Here is a 20,825-nt window from a genome sequence, read left to right on the forward strand (position 1 = left end):
GTACACTTCATAATTTGGACATTTTTATAACCAAAAACTTAAAAAGAAAAGCATTTACCTAGTCTGACAAGTTGAATTTTAGACCTCTTTTGTAAATTGACTGGGCAATTAATGGAAAGAAAAAGACTCCAAGTAGCTCCAACAGTGGCCAGATGTTTAAGTTGGATGTGAGAGACGTGTGAGCAATGACTGCAAAGTTATACTTGAGTACATGCTCTAAGTGATGTGTTCTGCAAAAGATAAAAACTGACAGATGCATCTCTTTGGAGGTTTTTCTGTCTTCAAGAGGAAAGTTACACCAAGAATATTTTAAAGAAAAGCAAGACAGAAAGGTGCCAGCAAATGTGAGAAAGAGATAAAGAAGATTATGTGTATAGAAATTCATTTCTAGTTAAAAGAAAAGAAAAAAGAAAATGATTTTTAATTAAAAGGCACTCTCTATAGTGAGTTAGTCTTGTTATACAAATAAAAGTTTGTTCCAAAAATGGAACTAGAAAGTGTTAAGAATAAAAAAATATTAAAATGTGTCCTTAGAAGTTATTTTGAAGTTAAAAATGAAAGAAAGGTGACATGGCTGTAACTAAAGATTCCTAAAAATCCCTAAGGTTAAAAACTTAATACAATCATGTAAAACTAAAATGAAATTACTTATTTAAAAGGATAAGATTTTCTTAAAGTTTGATCTTTCAGTAACATTTATAGAAAACTGGTTTAGATAAAAATGATTTAATATTTTCCAAAAGTAATTGCTTATATTTTCTTCTGTTGGTCAGGCTTTTAACTACTTAGGAAACTGAGTCACAACAAGTCAAGATTCCTCTAAAATTCTACTTTTGTCAAGCTTTATCTAAATGTTATTCAGTTAAATTTTAAGCCTCTACTCATTCTTTATTGTTCTTCTGGACATCAAACGCCAACCTGGAGGCCAAAACTATGAAGATAGGCTAAGGAAGCAGCCAGTGTTTTGGCCACTACCTCAAGTCATCTAGGTCTCAGATAAAGACTCTTCCATTGCTGTTTGCAGCACACACACACAGTGGTTCATTTGACACCTTTTTCTGACTTCCAAGAACACCAGGCACAGCCATGTTACACATACATCCATGCTGGCAAAACACACATACACATAAAGTAAGTGAATTCCAGTAAACCATTTGCCTTCTTGTCAGAAGGGCTGTGAGACCCAGAAGTTGGACTATAACTTGTGTATATGCAGAGGAGCATCATCAAATAGTCATACCCTCAATGCTCCCAAGGAAGCCACATGGTCAACAAGGCTCTGCCACATTTCTGTAAGTAGCACAACTTGGAGAAGAAAAGCTAACAGAGCCCTGGGTCTTCTCCCAAGACCCCAGCAGTAACCACAAAGAAACCTCGAATGATCTTGACAGATTCATTTTTGGTCACCAACATGTTCTTAAACACACAGCAGAAAAACATATTCAAAGGATGAAATAACCATCAGCACTACAGAGCAGAAAGAGCTAAATTCTATGGTTTAAAAAGTTCTAACAAGGCTCCACACTAAACCCTAATTAAGAGCCACTGACAATAAGCAGGCCAAGCACAGCCATCCCAGCTACAGAGAAATGAAAGAACTCCTAGTACAAAAAAAAAAAATTTCCCCAGCCTAAAGCCCAAGGTTACTTCAACTCTAATCAGTAAAGTCCCATGCTATAGGTTTTTAACTCACTGCCAGTTACCTAATGAGGCATTGGCCAGGTAGTGGTGGTGCACTCCTTTAATCCCAGCACTAGGGAGGTGGAGATAGGAATATAAGGTGGGTAGAGACAGGATCTTGTGCCATTCAGTCTGAGGATTCATAAAGACAGGATCCTCCTTTCAATCTGAGATTTCATAGAGGTAAGAATTCTTTAGTGGCTGTGCTGCTTTGCTGATCTTTCAGCTTTCGCCCTAAAAAAAAAAAAATGACTCTTCAATTTTTTCCTCCTGAGATCTTTTCAAAGCAACAGTGGACCACCTTCTGTTTCCCAGTTCACTCAGTATGTAGTGAACTCTCTGAGAATCAGATGATGTCTCCATTCCTCTTGGAGAGCTCAGGCCTCTGGGAAAGTAGAATGTACCAACCAGTTCCTAATGTGCCAGGGTACTCAGCCTGACTTGCCGGCGGTATTACCAGTATCCCTCCTTGAAGTCCATGAAAGTTGGTGTTCAGCATCTGACCTAAGCCCTTTGGAAAGCTTTATAGGCACGTTTTCTATATTCAGATCTGTTCTGGAATGACAAACCCAACATTTCAGCCAATTTTCCCCTAGGCTCAATCAAGTCCAAAACCTATTTTTTTTAAATGGTTGTAGAAACTACATGGTATATGATAAATGGTAGCTAAACTGCCTCAGTTATTAGCAGAACAGATTAGCATAAGCACTCTAGAATTTCCTTGAATATAAGTAAGCAAGTAACAACTCTAGTTCATCCTGCTAAATTACCTGGGGCCAATATGATTTCCATTAGTTTTATCATCCATCTAGTTTTCATTTTTATTCTGTTTGTAGGACTAGACAATACCACTTGGCATAGTTAAGCTCTTTCTAAATATCTGTAGTTGAAGTTGGAGAGATGACTTAGTGATTGTGACTGAGTCATGCTCTTAAAGAGGAGTCCAACTCAGTCCTCAGTCCCTACATTCAGAGACGTATACCCATTCTGCACCTCAAGAGGAATCTGACACTTCTGGCCTGTGTGGTCATATGTGCTTACATGCATATCCCTACATAAAAACACAAATACATATGCATAATTTTTATATTCATAAGGCTTTAAATGTCAAAACCCATGGAATTTCTCTTTTATTTCTGAAGTCTAGAAAGTAATACCAATACTAATAATGTACTTATATAAAGCCATATGACTTCAGATATTTATTCTTATGGCTATTAAAGGGGGTATTTGTGTAATTATCAAGGTTATATGATGTACATAAATTCCTGATAATTCCACTAATATCTCATTTGCTTTAAATGATCAACAAGTCAGATTCAAACTGTGATAGATACCACCATCTCTTTTGGCAAATATCTTTGGAATGGGATCTTTAGGTTTTCATGATGGAAATGGCTTGTATCTATTATAATCTTAATGGTGATTTTATAATTCTCTGAACCTTGTGTACTTAATGGCTATCTTAATCTTACTTCTTCTGTTTTATTATCTATCTACCCACAGTTGGTTCTAAAGTTACCAAACTCTCTCAACTTGGATCCTCAATCATCCCATAAGGCCTGAAAGTCAGCAAGACTGAAGAAGGCCCTAGACAGTTCTACATCCAATTTTAGCTGTAAGTAGCCATATCAACTCAATGTCTATCTCCTAAATGACTTTAAGGTCTCAACTCTTGAAGGGAAGTTGGTATGTAGCTAGTTAAATACCATCAAATTCTAGCATGTTTCAAGTTATAATCAGCTGCTTGTAGAACTAGGACCTTCAACTGCTGGATTCAGAAGACCAATCACAGGAATGGTATCTGAGTTATATCTCTAGTCCTAAGATATGAAACCCTGAACTCCCCAGAAGGTCATAAAATTACTGTCCAGTTTCAAGCTTTGTGATAGCCTTGTTTCCTGGCTTTAGAATGGTCTAGTCAATCATCTAGGCAGGAAAATGTTCTTCAGAGAAAACGGTTAGTTCTATACTTTAAAACTATTATAAAGCTTACCTAAAGGGCAATTTCATATAGCCCATGATCTAGAGATGGGACAGAAACTCTTAGAAGTGAAACCCACAGTTACAGATACCTAAGTTTGGGCAATAGTGTCAAAATTAAAAAAAAAAAAATACAAAGAGAAAAGGATGGCCCATTCAGCAAATGGTGCTAGGAAAGTCAGATATTTCAAAATACAGTCATAGTCCTAGGTAGGAACATTCTAAAAAGGACTCCAGGAGCACAGGAAATAACTCCAAGAACTGTATGGAGGTTCATTGAGAGGTATAAGCTTTGGTTCTAGGAAATGTTGGTATGTTATTTTTTTTTACAATTTTTTAATAATAAAGCTTATAAATAAAAAAGACTAAAGTAGACCACTCTTATGACCAGTTAAATCATTTATGAATAAATACCAAAGGACTATGTATTCTACTTGGGCACAGGTGAACACTGCTGCCTTTTGCATAATAACAAGAAAATGAAAACAACCAACATTTCCATCAACCTAATGCCAATCAGGTACATATAAAATATGAAATTGTTTTTGGACTGGAAAAATTAATTTAGGAACCTTACAAAAATATGTATATGTCTTAAAATCATTATATGAAAAATGCTATATCAGATTCAGAAAAACAAATATTGAATGTTCTCCTTCAGATGTCGATGCTTTTTTATACATGTGTATTTCTGTGGTAGTAGGCATAGATACCAGTCGTGAAAGTAGAGAGGGGCCATTAGCGAGGGAAAGAAGGTTGAAGGAGAGGGGAAAGGTTGACACAGCACAGGTGGTGTAAAAGTGGAAAGGGAACTACTGGGGGTATCAGATACAAGTTAGGGGGTGGGAGAAAAATACCAAGGGAGGAGAGCGAATCAAAATAAAATGTGTATGAAATGACAAAAGAAAAAGAAATAAAATTCTCTTACGTGGTTCCTTCTGAAATACTTTAGGTGGTAAAATAATACATGTAAAAAGGGATATCCTTTGCTCTTCTCAAGGGGAGGAAGAAATCCTTTCTGAACCACAAATAGTATTATTTATGAAGAATGAAACAACACAAAAAATTCTCAAGCTGTTCCAAGAACAATCAAATAAACGAACCAAAAAAACAAAAAAAAAAATCATTCACTAGCAATGTCAGCACCCAAGCATCCAGGGCCATGACAAAGTGCCCTCTTTGGAAAGGACAGTCTAAGCCACATTTCTATGTCACTCCCTGTCATTCTGCCCAGGACTCCCCTAGACCTCGGAGTCACATATATGAATTTTTTAGGATGGCCTCAATTATTATTTAAAGATGTAATTTGTACCCCTTGCTTTGTTATTTTAGGTTTTTTTTCTTGTCAAGAAAGAAAATGCATTGATCACTCTATTAACCACACATCCAGGTTTCTCTGAAGCCAAATAACCATGCTAACTCTCCTGTCATTAGCACTTCAAAAGTCAGATCTGAAAATCTGGCACCTGAGTATCAACACTGGAACATTCCCCTTTTTTCACATTAGACATAAATCTTCTAGGGCCATGCTCAACAATGAGCTAAGTCTTCATCTATAATTTGACAAAGAGAGAGGACAAAAATGAGACACCTCATCCCTACTTTAATTTTGATTTACGCAGTGAGAGTTTGAAAGTACCTTGTGGGTCAGAAGTGTGTGCTTGGATCACTGCTGAAATGTGCATTTCCATACAAAGAGACAAAGGAGTTAGCTCTTACTCCCAAGCCTTTTACTACTTAAATAAAGTTATTGGCTGCCTAATGAATGTTAGCTGCAGTGCTCCCTGTGGTCAGCCTGGCTGTTGTTTAATGAATTGCTTAATGTGCTTGATTACTGTTACAATGTTGAATGAAGAAAAGGCAAGAGAGATTTGAAAGATTCACTGGAGGATATGATGAAAATGAATTGGATCAATAGGAACTTTTTGCTCATCTCTGAACAGCACATTATGGGCTGTATTGTTAGAGTTGGAGGATAATGCAATTTTGTGGCTTGTTGTCTTTTTATAATTCACATATATAAATCTCCTTCGACAGTGAGTTTTAGGGCTGGCCTTCCTGGAGTTATAAATGATCCCCAGACTCTAGCCCCGGTTACTCACATCGACAGATAAATTAATTAGGAAAACTTTTATGCCAATTACTTTATGCCCTTGGCTTTCATATGTTTCTGAAGAGCAGCAGCTAATTAAAGATATGATTCATAATTACTGGTCGATTGAGTAGTTGAGTAATGGAATCAGGAACTTTTCCAAAGAAAATTATCCATCACATCCTTACTAATTGTTACATAATACATAAGGATGTGGAATTCAAATACAGAATCACTTGCTCTGAAAGGTCCCGTCAATTCTTTAAAAATTTTATAATTATAAGCATGATAGGAATTCTTACAATACTGAAGCATATAAGTAAAGCTTTCATCCTTTCTTTTTAAGTGAATACTTTTACAAGTCTCAAATGATCTCAACGTTTAAAAAGGATCTTAAGGATTTTTTTTTAAACTTTTTTATAAGTGATGCCAAAGTACATTGTTCATTCTTCTAGTCCCACCTTTTACCCCTACTTAAGAGTAGGATTGCTAAAACCCAGTGTCTAGGAGTGGGAGGGGGGACTACTAAGGACCACCCACTGGCATGCATTGGATTAGGAAAGTTCCCAGGCTCAGAAAAGCTCTGAATGTTAATACTTGAGGAATACTGAAAGTCCCCCAAAGAGGCAGTTGTCAAAGTTTGTGTACATCTCAGATCTATCCTAGCTTAGGGTAATTGTGGGCCTTTGTTTAAGGGAAACACAGGAGCAGAAGGGAGGAGATAATCTCATACAGAGCAAATGTTTGTGAAGCAGGAGTGCCCAGCCATGAGCCGTGGCATGCCGTTTGGAGGCTGTCTCAGAAAATGCCCTTCTCCTTCTGTCTTCTTTAAGATGGTCTTTCCTTCCATCATCTTTGTTTCTGATCTCTGAATTCAGCCCTAAGGACAACTAGGGTAGCCTATAAAGGCATAAAACACAAGGTGCGCAAAGGAAGACTGAGCCAAGAGTAACATGGGTTGTGGGCCATTTCTCTCATCCAAGAGCTCAGTCTTCCTATAGGACCCCCAAGATCAGTTCCACCCACCACTCCCAAAGTGTCTGCCTAGACACACTGATTCAATAAGTAAAACACAAAAAAGAATGTTCTATTGTCTTCCTCCGGTTAAGAAACATTTGATGTCAAGCATGTTCAATGCTAGAGACTGTGCAGGATTCTGGTGAGAGAGACAGAAGTATAATCATCACATCAGTCTCTCCTAGTATCCCAACGCAGCAGGATGAGAAGCACTCCAATGGGAAACTGACAGGATTCAGGTAGAAAACAGGGGGAGCAGCATTCCGAGCTGTAGTAACTTCTACAGATCTGCTGGTGAAACAGATTAACTCAATCTGATGAGATTTTGGTTACTGAAAACAGCTTTGATTTTAGTTTGAATATTGTTGAAAACACATAAGCAGAAAGGCAGGTCATTTCATCATGAGGAGTTCAGTTGTGTTGAAAACTGAGGTCAGTCTAGGGAGGGGTCTAGGCTTGGTTCAATCTAGGGAAGAGACAGCAAGTTGCTCAAAAACAGAAGGCAAAGGTTCTGGCTAGTTTGAAGCCTCAGTCAACCAGAAGGTAGTTGTAAGCTAGAGAAAGAAGACAAGAAGATGTGATCTGAACCACATGACAGGTACTGAAGATGATCTTAAATTGTACTCTCACAAGGAAATAAGGTGCTGGCAGGCATCTGAACACATACTCTATGTGGGGATGTTCACATGTACTCTTTCTCAAAGAGGCAAGTATACAATATGCATTCAGCCTTAATTAGAACACTCAGGTTTTCCTTCCAGTGGGTCCTTGTTCTGCAAGTTGGTAAGAGTTCTTCAGGAGCAACAAGTCGGGGCCTCAGGCTCATTTAACTGAAATCTCCATCACAAAATTGCACTACTTAGAGAGTAAATATCTTGTGTCCCAAGGGCTACTTCTTGAACAGAAGTATCTCTGTCTTCAGACTAGAGATTTGACCAAGCAGCTCCAATTGTGTTTGGGTCGGTTTCAAAGCATTAGACCTTGGTGGCAAGAGCAGCCAGTATAAAATAGAAAAAAAGAGGAAAGCAATACATGTATGAATGTATATCACCACTTGTTAGGATTTCCCAATGTCAGCAAATATACGGGAGATCTGGAGAGACCAAGTGTGTGGGGCTTTTAGTTGTGGGTGTTTGGTTTTGCTTTGGATTTGTTTTTCTAAAGTCAGACCACCCCTTTCTTTTGGTGGCAATTTCAGAGGTTGCTCTGTTCGCAGTGCTGCCCAAGAGGGTCCAAGGGCACCTGGGTGCCCAGAAAGGCAAAGTCATCCACAACAAAGTCATAGTCAAACATAACATAAGTAGAACATAAAGTAGATAACCTAAGTTCTTGTACAACTTCTCAGTAGTCTGCAAAGAAAATGGAATTCCATGACAATGGAAATTTCAGCAACAGAACCAAGACACAAAGATTCCCACATTCTGGATAAAGCCTTTGAAAAAAATGTTAAAGTGATTCAACTAAAAATTGCTCCCTAACTTCTCTACAAACTAAACGATTGGGCTGAAAAAGAGAAACGTTGGTCAGTCTCCTGAATTAACACCCTTCTCTTCTCCTCCACCCCTTGAGCTGGTAAAAGCAGATGTCTAGCCACCTTACAGATGGAATTTGTGGCTCCTTCACTCTCCCCCATGTAAAGGAGAGAAGTTCCTACCAGACTGCTCTCAGGAGAACAGATCCCCAGCTCTCCAGAGCTCGAAATCAAGGACAGAATGGATGTGATGAGAGCGGAGTGGGAAGGGCCAATCTGTCAGCACGTAAGCCTGGGTCTTTCCGGCTCAGGGCCACGAACCAAACCTTATATGGAGGGTGCTGAGGAAAGCAGGACAGAAAGAAAGCCACAGTGTGGACATCTGCAGCCACCAGGTCTCTTCTCACTGTCCCAGCCGAGTCACCCATCAGGTACCTTTCAAGTTACTGACCTCCACCTGGGCCAGACGCTGAATCAAACAAGAGTGCGATGCTTGTCTCTCTGCCGTGCTTGTGAAGTCTCTGTGAACAATAAAATGACTGCAACAGAGAATATTTTATGACTGTTTTCAGGGGCATTTCTTCAAGAAAAATTAATGTCACATTTAGGTTTGGAAAAATTCTGTTTATGCATTTATTTTTTAAAATTAGCACTCTCTGTTGATGGGTCCTGAAAGCTCCTAAAGCATTTGCAAGGCTCGTGGCAGTGACCACTCTCAGGAGTAATGATATTCCATGACTCTGTGCCAGGAGGGTAAATCACAGAGGAAGTCATACTGACAGCGTAAGAACTGGAGTCATTAACTCTGGACCTGCAACCTGTGTCAAAAGGACCTGACTGCAGGGCAGAGCAGCAGAAGCCTTCTCCCTTCTAGGCACTCATCTCACCTGAGCTCTAAAGATAGTTCACCCTTTCCTTTGTCAGACGCCGAGATGCAAGTGTCTCCAGTATCCATTGGAATGACTGCTTAGCACTCTCTTCTCTAAATAGTGCGCTGACTCAGAAAGCCTTGTGTACATGGATATTTTGAGCCATACTCTCCCAGTGTGGAAACTCCTTAGGATTACATCAGGCTCTGGAGAAAGAATTAACTTCCAGGCCTGCAGAACAGCATCAAATACCTACTTTTAAATAACAAATAAATGAGTGATGAAAGCAGATTGTATACTCTCATCTTCCAAAATTTTATTCCCAACCTAACAGCCAAAATGGTACTCTTACACAAAGTCATGTATTGTTCAATTCTCCCAGTGCATTGATGTTGCTAGGAACATCACCAGGAATGCACTTAAAGGCTGTGAGGCACCACTGTTGCCCTTCAGTTTCTTTTTGATCCCATTTCCTACCGTCCCTCGCTCCCTCTCACCTCTCTCCTCACCTCACCTTCCTTTGGCCACACTTCCTTCTTCTGGTTCCTCAAACACCTACACATGGAGCCCTGCCCCAGGACCTCTGCAATGGCAAAGCCCTCTACTAGGAATGATCTTCTCTCATATCCATGTTGCTGGCTTCCTCACCTAATTTCATGTCTTAGTTCAAATAGCTTTTTAATGAAACTCACTGTGACTTAAATCACAGTTCACACTCAATCATCCTTGCTCAATTCTTTTTATCTTCTCCCAAACTTCCAGTTTTCTTTTTTTTTAATTTTGTAAAATTCATTTTACATACCAATCACAGATCTCCCTCTTATCCCTCCCCCTACCACCTACCCCCCCAATTCCTCATCCCCTCCTCCAACAGGGTAAGTTCTCCCATAGGGGGACAGCTAAGCCTGGTACACTCAGTTGAGGCAGGATCAAGCCCTTCCCCACTTTATCAGGGGTGAGCAAGTTATCTGACCAGAGGTAATGAGATCCAGAAAGCTGGGCTCAGGTATCAGGGATAGATTCTCATTTTCAAAAATGATTATTTGCTCTTCATAATCTGTCCCCCTCTATTCCCTATCATTAGATTATGAGTTATCTTGGGGAAAATATCCTTTGATTCAGGCCTATATTTTCACTGATGTACCCCAAGAATTTCGAACAATGCTTGACACTAAATGCTTTCTCAAAATCCAGTGAACACAGAAAAGGTCTCTTCAAAAAAGTAATTTGAGTAGTACTTGATTGTGTATATATTACTAAACTATAAAAAAAATGATATCATGAAATTTGCAGGCAAATGGATGGAACTAGAAAATATTATCCTGAGTGAGGTAACCCAGACTGGGAAAGACACACATGGAATGTACTCACTCATAAGTGGATACTAGATATAAAGCAAAGGATAATCAGACTACAACCCACAGCTCCAGAGAAGCTAGGGAACAAGGAGGACCCTAAGAGGGATGCATGGATCACTTTGGGAAGGAGAAACAGTTGAGACTCCATGAGTAAACTGGGGATTGGGGCAGGCAATAGAGGGTAGAGCATGAAGGATGAGAACATAAGGGAATGGGATGGTCTAGCTAGGTGAGGGATGGAGTGGGAGAGCAATGAAAGAGATCTTGACAGAAGGAGTCATTATGGGGTTAGGGAGAAACCTGGTGCTAGGGAAATTCCCAGGAATCCACAAAGACAACCCTAGATTAGACTACTTGAAATAGTGGAGAGGTGCCTGAACTAGCCCTACCCTGGTAATCAGATTAGTGAATACCCTAACTGTAATTACAGAGCCTTCATCCAGTAAATGATGGAAGTAGACACAGAGATCCACAGCCAAGCACTAGACTGAGTTTCAGGAGTCCAGTCAAAGAGAGGGAAGAGGGATTATAAGAGCAAGGCAGGGGAGGGGTCAAGATCATGATGGGGAAATCTACAGAGACTACTGAACAAAGCTTATAGGAACTCACAAACTTTAGACTGACAGCTGTGGAACCTGCATGTGACCAGACTAGGCTCTCTATATATGGGAGACAGTTGTGTACTTTGGTCTGTTTGAAGGGCTCCTGGCAGTGGGATCAGGATCCATCCCTGGTGCATGAGCTGGTTTTCTGTATCCCATTACCTATGGGAGGACACCATGCTCAGCCTTGATGCAGCAAGGAAGGGCTTGGTCCTGCCTGCCTCAACTGAATGTACCAGGCTTTGCTAACTCCCCATGGGAGCCCCTACCCTATTGGAGGAGGAGAGAGGGGGATATCGGGGGAGACTGGGGGGAGCAGGAAGAGAGAAGGGAGGGGGATCTGTGGTTAGTATGTAAAATGAATTTTAAAAAATTTACATAAAAACAAAATGAAAAAAATAATTTGAGGGCTGGAGAGATGATGACTCAGTGGTTAAGGTATAGGTACTACTCTTGCAGAGGATCTAAATTCCGTTGCCAGCATCTCTGCCAGGTGTTCCACAATCACCTGTAACCGCAGCTGCATGATATTCAACTCCTTCTGGCCTTTGCCAATACCTGCACTCATGTGAACATATAGCCCCATATGTGTGTGTGTGTATGTGTAAAGCCAATTTTTATTCTAATTATTTGCCTATCAACAAATAGTCTAAGTCCAAAGAATCAGAATTAGTCAGAAGTCCAGGCATATCTGTATCACACACACCTGGTTTCTCTGGGAAGTATTAATTTCTAGAGTAATTACTTAAATTAATATTAGTATCTTGATTATTAATAACTTTAGAAAACCATAATTGTTCAGCTATCATTCATTAATGATCACAAATCTCCCAGTTTATACCTTTTAATAGAGAAGTAAGGAGGTAAGATTAAAAGATACATTACAATTTTTTTTTTTTTTTTTTTTTTTTTTGGTTTTTCGAGACAGGGTTTCTCTGTGTAGCTTTGCGCCTTTTCCTGGAACTCACTTGGTAGCCCAGGCTGGCCTTGAACTCACAGAGATCCGCCTGGCTCTGCCTCCCGAGTGCTGGGATTAAAGGCGTGCGCCACCACCGCCCGGCTGCGCCACCACCGCCCGGCTGCGCCACCACCGCCCGGCACAATTTTAAAGTATATTTAAAGCTAGACTTTCCTTTACAAATATATTATTTAATTGGTCATATTAGTTTCCTTTGTAAGGTGCATGTGTTACTATGAAAATACTCTGACAATTTGTTCTCAGAGAACCTCTTATCCTTGTTTCTTTTATATCTGCTTGTTGGAAGCTCAAGGAGTCTATGAGGGTGAATAGTAAATAATAACCGAATCCTCAGCATGACTGTCAGGATCACAGAACAATAAACAGCCTCAGATATTTACCAATAGAGCTCCAGGCCATATAAAGTATGGTCCTGAATTTGGGCAGAGAGAGAAAGAGCACTATCAGCTTGAGTATTGGTTCAAAGCAAAATTGTAGGGCAGAACTTGGTTTAACTCATGATCAAATTGAGGTAGCTTTCTACTCACAATTCCATCTGCATCTATACTGTAGATCTTAGGACAACTCATGGAAGAAAGAGCTTGGATCAGTCAGATAGCTGTGTTTTAGAAAGCCAGCCATGATGAAGCACTACAGGGTATTTCTATGCAACGCCCCCACACCATACCCTGTCCCCACCATGAAGAACACAGGGTTGAACTTGGAGAGCTGTGCAGAAGGCAGAGTTGAACTTACCCAAAGTGTACTGTTCCTCTCGAGGTACAAGCAGAACAGTAAAGCTATAGCCAGAGAAGTTGAAAGACACAGGAAGAGAAGTACAAATTCCATTAGCTCAGGTCTTTCTCCCAAACTCACTGATCAAACGAATCAGCTCTCATTACTTGATGAGGAAACTATGAAAGATAAAACACAGGAAGGCTTATTCTTAGTTACCTGGAATTGTTAAAACATTGATTTGCCTAGTGTGTGAGAGATATAGAAAAAAAATGAACAACAACTTTAGCATGTTTTCTCATTTTCTTGTCTCTTTCAAACCAGCGGACAATAACTTGGCTGTTGAATCTGACTTAAAATAACTGAGTCTAAATAAAATGCTTTCAACAACCTTGTTGATACATGCATGTAACACTGTCCTCCTTCAGATTTCAAGTAACATATGTTTTCATCGCCATCTCTACCAACAAACCAATGCTCCTGAGCCATCTTTCTGCTTTTCTTGACTGCTTCAAAAAGCCTTACATTCTGTGAGTTTCAGATGAAATATCTCATTTGTTGTCATTGTAAGAGATCGTTTAATATTCTGTGGGCACATGCCATATGTTTTGAAGGAAGATGATAAGTACTGTTTTGTCACTTGTTCTTGGCAAAATGCAAAATGGAGTGAAAACAAAGATACTTTCCATACATGAAGCTTTAAGAAAATATTGGGGAAAATATTGCAAACTGAATTACAATGTGCAACTTGTGAGTTTTATTGGTTAAGGAGGATGTTCACAGTTGTCTTCTACTGCTTGACAATAGATAGCTCTTTGCACAGAGCCTTGGCAACCGTGGGGCTATGTCATATAATAATAAATCTAAGTTCTGCTCACTGTGTGAATGAGAACCTGTTTTTTTTTCCATATGTGATAAATTCATCATCAGTTGTCTTAAATAAAACAAACTTCATGGAGTGAATTATGACAACATGACTCAAATTTTCTGCTGTGAGATTAATGAATTAAATGCTTTAAAATAGTAGAGTTAATATTTTGGGAAATAATAAAGAGCAAAACTAAGTGATAGGCAATAACAATATCATAGTGATAGGAAATCAATGGGAAACACTGAGTTATCATGTACAGTAGATTGTTTACATTGTGACAATAAATGCATACAACTGTAAAGTACTCAGAATTTAAATTTTAAATATTTGACTTACTTATTTAAAAAAATCCCTAATATGTTGTTGGGATGAAACCAATGTATAATTAAAACATTTTGGAAATAGGACAGAGAGTATAAGTGCCCCGCATGTCTAGGCAATGCTGTAACTATATAGGACTTTAATGCTAGGACAGTAAGAACAAGTGCTGTCACTCAAAGGAAAATGTAGTCTGACCCTTAGAGGCCTAAGACCAACCTGAGTCATGTGGCTAATAATTGATAATATATCCAGCAGGCTACAAATTATATCCTTCAACAAGTTATAACATAAACCAATAAAATAAAATAATGAAAGGCTTTGACTCTGGATGAAGCCCTTATCTTGGGAAACTGTTACAAGTACCAAGGATGCCCAACCACCAAATACTTTAAGGTCCTGTGATTGATGCATTTATGGTTTTCCCCACAAATGGAGCACTGCTTGACTTCATGGAGGTGAAATATTTGCCCTCACTTTTGTAGCTTTGAAATGGATTAAGTCCAAGTAAATGTTCATCTCATTATGAAGTTGGCCTCAACTCATGAGAGACCATTCCTTAATTAAGATTATGTATTCCCAGAGAAGGTTTTGGGAAGGGAGAATTCTCTGAAACAAGTATTCAAGGCTTGAATGCTGGTTGAGCATATCTTGTTTTTGACTGAGCCCTGAAAGCACACACCTTCCTCTCTGGGAAAAGTTTATGTGGCACACTTTCAAGGGATGTGTGCTTACTATGTCAAGTTAATCTGCCAAAGGCAGATTTTGAGACCTTCCCAGAACTATATGGACCTCTCTGTTTTGGTTGTAGCAGGTGGTGCTATCGACATGCTGAGTTTTACAGCCTGGATGGCATTTCCATCATGGAGTCAGTTGTGCTAAGGTCTCAGGGCCTACTAACATTTGGGGGTCCTCTTACACTAAGGAAAAGTGCACTAATTTGTTGTCCAGTGCCAAAGGATCAGTCCTGAAAAATGTATATAAATAAAACTATATGGATTCAACAGGTTATATGTAGGAATACATATGCATATCTATAGAGATAGATAGGTGAGAGAAAGAGAAAGAAGAGAGAGAGAGAGAGAGAGAGAGAGAGAGAGAGAGAGAGAGAGAGAGAGAGATGAAAAAGGAGGCCATGGATTTTAAGGAGATCAGGGAGAGATATATGAAAGGGTTTAGAGAGCAGAAAGAGAAGGAAGAAATGCTTTAATTAAATTACCATCTCAGCCGGGTGGTGGTGGCGGCGGCGCACGCCTTTAATCCCAGCACTCGGGAGGCAGAGCCAGGCAGATCTCTGTGAGTTCGAGGCCAGCCTGGACTACCAAGTGAGTTGCAGGAAAGGCGCAAAGCTACACAGAGAAACCCTGTCTCGAAAAACGAAAAAAAAAATTATAAAATAAATAAATAAATAAATAAATTACCATCTCAAAAAAAACCCACACAAATAGAACTTAAGTAAGGAAAGGAAGCAAACATATAGCAGGTATTCTTTTGAGCATTTGAGGGCAATATTAACTATCAAATTCTTAAGCAGAGATGGATTGGATATGAGTTTATGCTGTGATTCCAGATGTTTTCCAGAGATAATATTCAAAGTGAAAGAAATGAAACACACTGGAAAATGGCACTTGTCTGTGAAGATGAGATGTATACATCTGCTTTATAATGCAAAGCAGACATACAGTTTGCAATGGCAGAGGTTAAAGAAAGACTCAACTTCCAAAAATAACATTCAAATAAGATTTAGCAAATAAAAATAAAGTGAAAAGGCAAATAAAAGAAATATAATCCTATCTATCACATATTTCCCCCTATTTCACTCACCCATGTTCCCCATCCCATTGCCTCCTATTTTCACGGACTATATACTTTTTGACAACTCACAAAGTCTAGTTAATGCTTCCCAAATGTGCATGGGTGTGGGCATTTAGTGGAATATGGGAAAGCTATCAATGGCCATTCTCGATAGAGAATGGTCCTCCCTTTCCTCAGCAATTATCCACTGCTAATAATTCCTCAGTATGCTGTTGGGCTTAGAGATCATCTATCCCATTTATAACAGATTATAGCTGGCTCTATCATGTGTAAATCTTATGTGGGTAAATATAATTGCCACGAGCTTATGACTGTGTTAGCCTTTCATAGTACTCCTTCCACCTTCTGGCTTTCACATTCTTTCTATCTCCTCTTCCATAATGTTATAAGAGCCTTGGCAGTGTGGGGGGGGGGGGGGGTCGTGTGTGTGTGTGTGTGTGTGTGTGTGTGTGTGTGTGTGTGTGTGTGTGTGAGTGTGGTGTGTATTGTGTGTGTGTGTGTGTGTGTGTGTGTGTGTGTGAGCGTGTAAGTGTGTATATAGGAGTTGGGGGCTGGGGGGTGTCCTGGTTAGATCTAAGCACACACTCTCTTATTCTCTGCACTTTATCCAGTGTTCCATGTCTCCATTGATGGCTGCCCACTCCAAAAAGAATCTTCTCTGACCAAGATTGAGAACAGCCCAGGTATATGGTTATAAGCATATAGGAAGCAATTTGACCACATGATCATTTGACAAAATAACAACAGTGGCACATATACACAAGGAGAAATTATGCTACTGTAAAGAAAAACAAGATCATGAAATAGGAGGTAAATTGACAGAAATGGAAGTTCATATACTGAGAGGGGAACTCAGGGCCAGAAAGACAAGTGCTCTATGTTTGCTCTCATAAGTAGACCCTTGCTTCAAGTCTTTTGTTTGTGTATTTAACTTGGAACAAAAGCAAAAGCCAGGAAAGTAGAAGAAGTCTTTGGGAAAAGGCACATTAAGGGACAGAATACAGTAGAGTATAGGTAAAAAGGAGTGAGGTGGAACACTAGGTGTGGAAAGGCTTAAGCATGGAGGATTGTAAGAGCATGGGGAAATGAAGGGGCAAAGAGGCAGACTAACTTCCAAAAGGAAGTGGGTATGAAAAGCCATAGGGAAGCCTACTATTTGACAAACAAAACAACAAAACAGTTGAATGATAGTAGAGCATATTGAAAAAAAAGAAGAGATGGGAATGCTAGTGATTACAGGGTCAAGCAAGGAAGAGAGTAGGTAGAATGGGGAAGAAGAGGGAGTAGTTAGTAGGTTAACCAAAACTAAGCATATATGAATATCCTTATGGAAACCCACTACTAAGATAATTTCAAAATGCACTTCAAAAAGAAATGAGAAAGAGTTACAATGAAATTATCCTGTGTGGGTGAACACTGTTGCTTCTGGAAGACACAGGTTATTAAATGAAAGTCTCAGTAGAAACTATGGGTTATCTTCTTATAAGTTATTGATCAGGTAGGTTTCAGGGGTCTCCAAAACAACACAGGCTATTGCTGCTGCTTTGATTATCCATAATAACTACATTTTAAGACCCTACTGCTGAAGGAACCACATACTTTGGCTCCAGGACATAGAGAGAGTAATATCAAACCACCTGGGAAGCTATCTTCCTGCTGGATAGTTTTCATTGTGCCAGAAAGGGTTATGCAAGCTGCTGGGAGAAAGGAATCAGTGTTCTTATCCAGATCTGGACACTACATGCTACAATACGGAATGTGCAAGATATGCCTCTAAGTAAAATGGTTTGGGGTAATGTGCTAGACAGTTTTATATCAAGTTGACATAAGCTAAAGTCATTTGGGAGGAGAGAACCTCAATTAAGAAAATTCCTCCATAAGATTGGGCTGAGAAAGCCTGTAGAACATTTTTATAATTAGTGATTGATGGATGGAAGAGGGCCCAGTCATTGTGGGTGGGGCCACCTCTGAGCTGGTGTTCCTGAGATCTATAAGAAAGCAGGCTGAGTAAGTCATGGGGAATAAGCCAGTAAGCAGCACTCCTCCATGGCATCTGTATCAGTTCCTCCCTCCAGGTTCCTGCACTCTTGGAGCTCCTGTCCTGACTTCCTTCAGTGATGGACTATACTGTGGAAATGTAATCCAAATAAACCCTTTCCTGGCCAAGTTGATTTGGTCATGGTGTTTCATCATAGTAATAGTCACCCTAGGTAAGACATATAACTAACAACTTTCTTATTGGATTTGGGACCTTATCTACAGGAGTGAATTACTGATACCATAGCACTGGTCAAAAATCCATGACTAGAGAAGTCATAGACCCTTAGGAAGAACCCAGTATTGGTTTAACTTTTAAATTAATAATGGTTCTATTTGAAAACTAGACTTAAACATGATGGCTAGGAGACATACTGGGCAATATAAACTAACTAAATATTAATATTATAATTTTATAAGAAAAGGTGATTCATAGGACTGGAGAGATGGCTTCATGTTTAAGAACACATGTTGCTCTTGCAGAGAATCTGAGTTTAATTCCTACACTGACATAGTAGCTACAACCATAAATTACTCCAATTCCAGAGGATTTGACACCCTTTTTTGACCTACATGAGCACTAAGCACACATGTGATACACATGCATACATGCAGGAAATGTACTCATACACAATAAAAATAAAATAAATGAAACTTTTAACAATCAAAGTTCATTTATGTGTGGTGGTATTTTATTTGTGCTGAAATGTGATATTTTATTTGAATGTTAATAAATAAACTTTGCCTGGAGATCAGAGGTCATAGTGAGCCATAAACAGAAGTCAAGTGGTGGTAGCACATGCCCTTAATCTGATCACATGGCAGGCAGAGTCTCTGTGTGTTCAAGGACACAGCCAAGTGTAATGACACATGCCTTTAATCCCAGTACCAACAATAGAGACCTAGAGGTCTGTATAGACAGGCAGTGATGAGGAAGTTATGTGGCTGGGCCTAGAGCCAATGAGAAGACAGAACAGGAAAACAATAAAAGCACAGGTTAGGCAGGAAGAAGCTCTCTCTTGGGAAGCTACAGTGTGGTGTTAAGGCTAGCCAGTGGCTCTTTGCTATTTCTCTGATCTCTTTGGTTATTACACCTGTATTTGGCTCTGTTTCTTATTTAATAAGACTGTTTAGAAATTCATCTACATTTATGTAGTAAATTTTTTTAATATTTTATTTAAATGTAGAACAAATTGAAATTGAAAAAACAAGTCTAAGTTATTGTCATTATTCCTTTCTTGAAATATACTTTGCTCCAAATACTGTAGAAGCCAGCAAGATGTCTCAGTGGGTAAAAGCACTTGCCACAAAACCTAAAAAACTAAATTTGATTCTCAGAACTCACACAAATATGGAAAGGGAGGAATGGTAAAAATGTATGAAATTCTCTAATAATTTTTTTTTGAAATATAAGGGAACTGTCTCTACACAAGCTATCCTCTACATCCATGTCTATGGCACATAATCCCATCATCATGAACATACATACACATCCAAAACTAATAGGTAAATTTTTTCAATAGCTTAGAAAACAGAGGGCCAAAATCATATACTTATTTCACAAAAGGTTTTGTTCAGTAATTGAAATTGACAGGCTTGGAGAATTCATTCAGTAGTTAGAAATTTTTCTAATATATCATCCTCCTAGTGATTTCCAAATAATATGATTAAAAATCAAAATGTTAGTTATCCTGCACCTACTACATTATTCAGAAGCAATTCCTGCACTGGAAAGAGTTAGCTGAGCCACAGGAAAGTCCCTGTCAACAATTCAGGAAGGACTAGTCACAGACAAGCTCTTCAAGAAGGACATAGCCAAGTCACTTGTTCAGTGTATCTGTCCAGGAGGTCTGGGAAAAGTGCATGAGAGTAGACAACTGAGAAAGAGAGACTCATGCTTCAGATGGCAACTCTTGAGCTGGTCTGCCCTGCATAGAACATGGACGTCCATGGGTCTCCATTTTGTCTGTTATTGTGTGTCTGCACTATCTCCTCCACCACACCCCACGCCAGGGGAAATGAATTAAAACACGGTCAGCAAATCTTCCAGTAAAGGGTCGACTAGGAAACAAAACAGTGTAGGATTTACAGACTGTAAGTTATTTTAAGGCATCTACTTTCTTGATATTTTTTTCAAAATATTGAAATTTGTTCTTAGTTCACAGATCAAGCCAGTGGTTGGTTGATTTGGGGCTCAGGATATCTTTTTTTCAAGACAGGGTTTCTCTGTGTAGTTTTGGTGCCTGTCCTAGATCTCACTCTGTAGACCAGGCTGGCCTCGAACTCACAGAGATCCACCTAGCTCTGCCTCCCAAGTTCTGGGATTAAAGTTGTGTGCCACTGCCTGGCAAAGGGACTGGACTCTGCATGGGCCAGGAATTGAACCTGGGCCTCCCGTGTGGCAGGTGAGAATTCTACCACTGAACCACCCATGCCATGGCCTCTCAGGATCATTTTATGCTGATCCATGAATATTGAGGACAGGAAATGTTTCTCGTAATGAAAATACTTTATAATGCTATGATTAGTCATGAATTCAAATCACTCCTCTATAGAATATGTTCAAATATCATCAGTGAATCCTGACAACAGAGAAAGGGGGAGTGACAGAATCTTTAAAAATTTACTTCAACTCTCAAATTACTAAAAATTTTTCAATTAATCAAACACTGGTTAAGCCTTACATTTAAGATAACTCTTCCTATACAAAGAAACATGCTTCATGTGTACTTTTTCTCATGCTGATAGATAAACATTATTTTTACAAAACCAAATATCAAGATCAAGGTTATCTATATGATGAATACAGGAAGATCAACTCACCAGTGAATCAACAGCACATCATGTCACTGTTGGCAACATTCCCAAATTGAAAGGCAAAAGTCCAGTCTAGTTTATGATTGGATGCAGCAATGCAGATAGTTAAACCTGTTATGAAAGATATGTCCACTGACATTTTGGAACAAAAGTAAATAAAAGAGAATGCATTATACCTAGTCCTCCTGGTTAGTTATCAGTT

The 20,825-nt window shown here is 39.2% G+C and overlaps 1 long non-coding RNA gene and 1 other non-coding gene across 2 annotated transcripts in view; one reads left to right on the forward strand and one right to left on the reverse strand.

Annotated features, from left to right (window-relative positions):
- LOC128097694 (uncharacterized) overlaps positions 1-9,937 on the forward strand; it is an 88,041-nt gene extending 78,104 nt beyond the window's left edge. Inside the window, exons 2-3 of the long non-coding RNA XR_008213944.1 lie at positions 3,187-3,298; positions 8,342-9,937. This is a non-coding gene — a long non-coding RNA (uncharacterized LOC128097694). The remainder of the gene's footprint in view (positions 1-3,186; positions 3,299-8,341) is intronic.
- Positions 9,938-20,170: 10,233 nt separating this feature from the next.
- Positions 20,171-20,241, reverse strand: Trnag-gcc (transfer RNA glycine (anticodon GCC)). The gene has a single exon. It is a non-coding gene; the product is annotated as a tRNA-Gly (tRNA).
- Between the last annotated feature and the right edge of the window lie 584 nt (positions 20,242-20,825).

This window comes from Peromyscus californicus, unplaced genomic scaffold (assembly GCF_007827085.1).
Source record: "Peromyscus californicus insignis strain IS unplaced genomic scaffold, ASM782708v3 Scaffold_5__1_contigs__length_169319896, whole genome shotgun sequence".
NCBI lineage: Eukaryota > Metazoa > Chordata > Mammalia > Rodentia > Cricetidae > Peromyscus > Peromyscus californicus.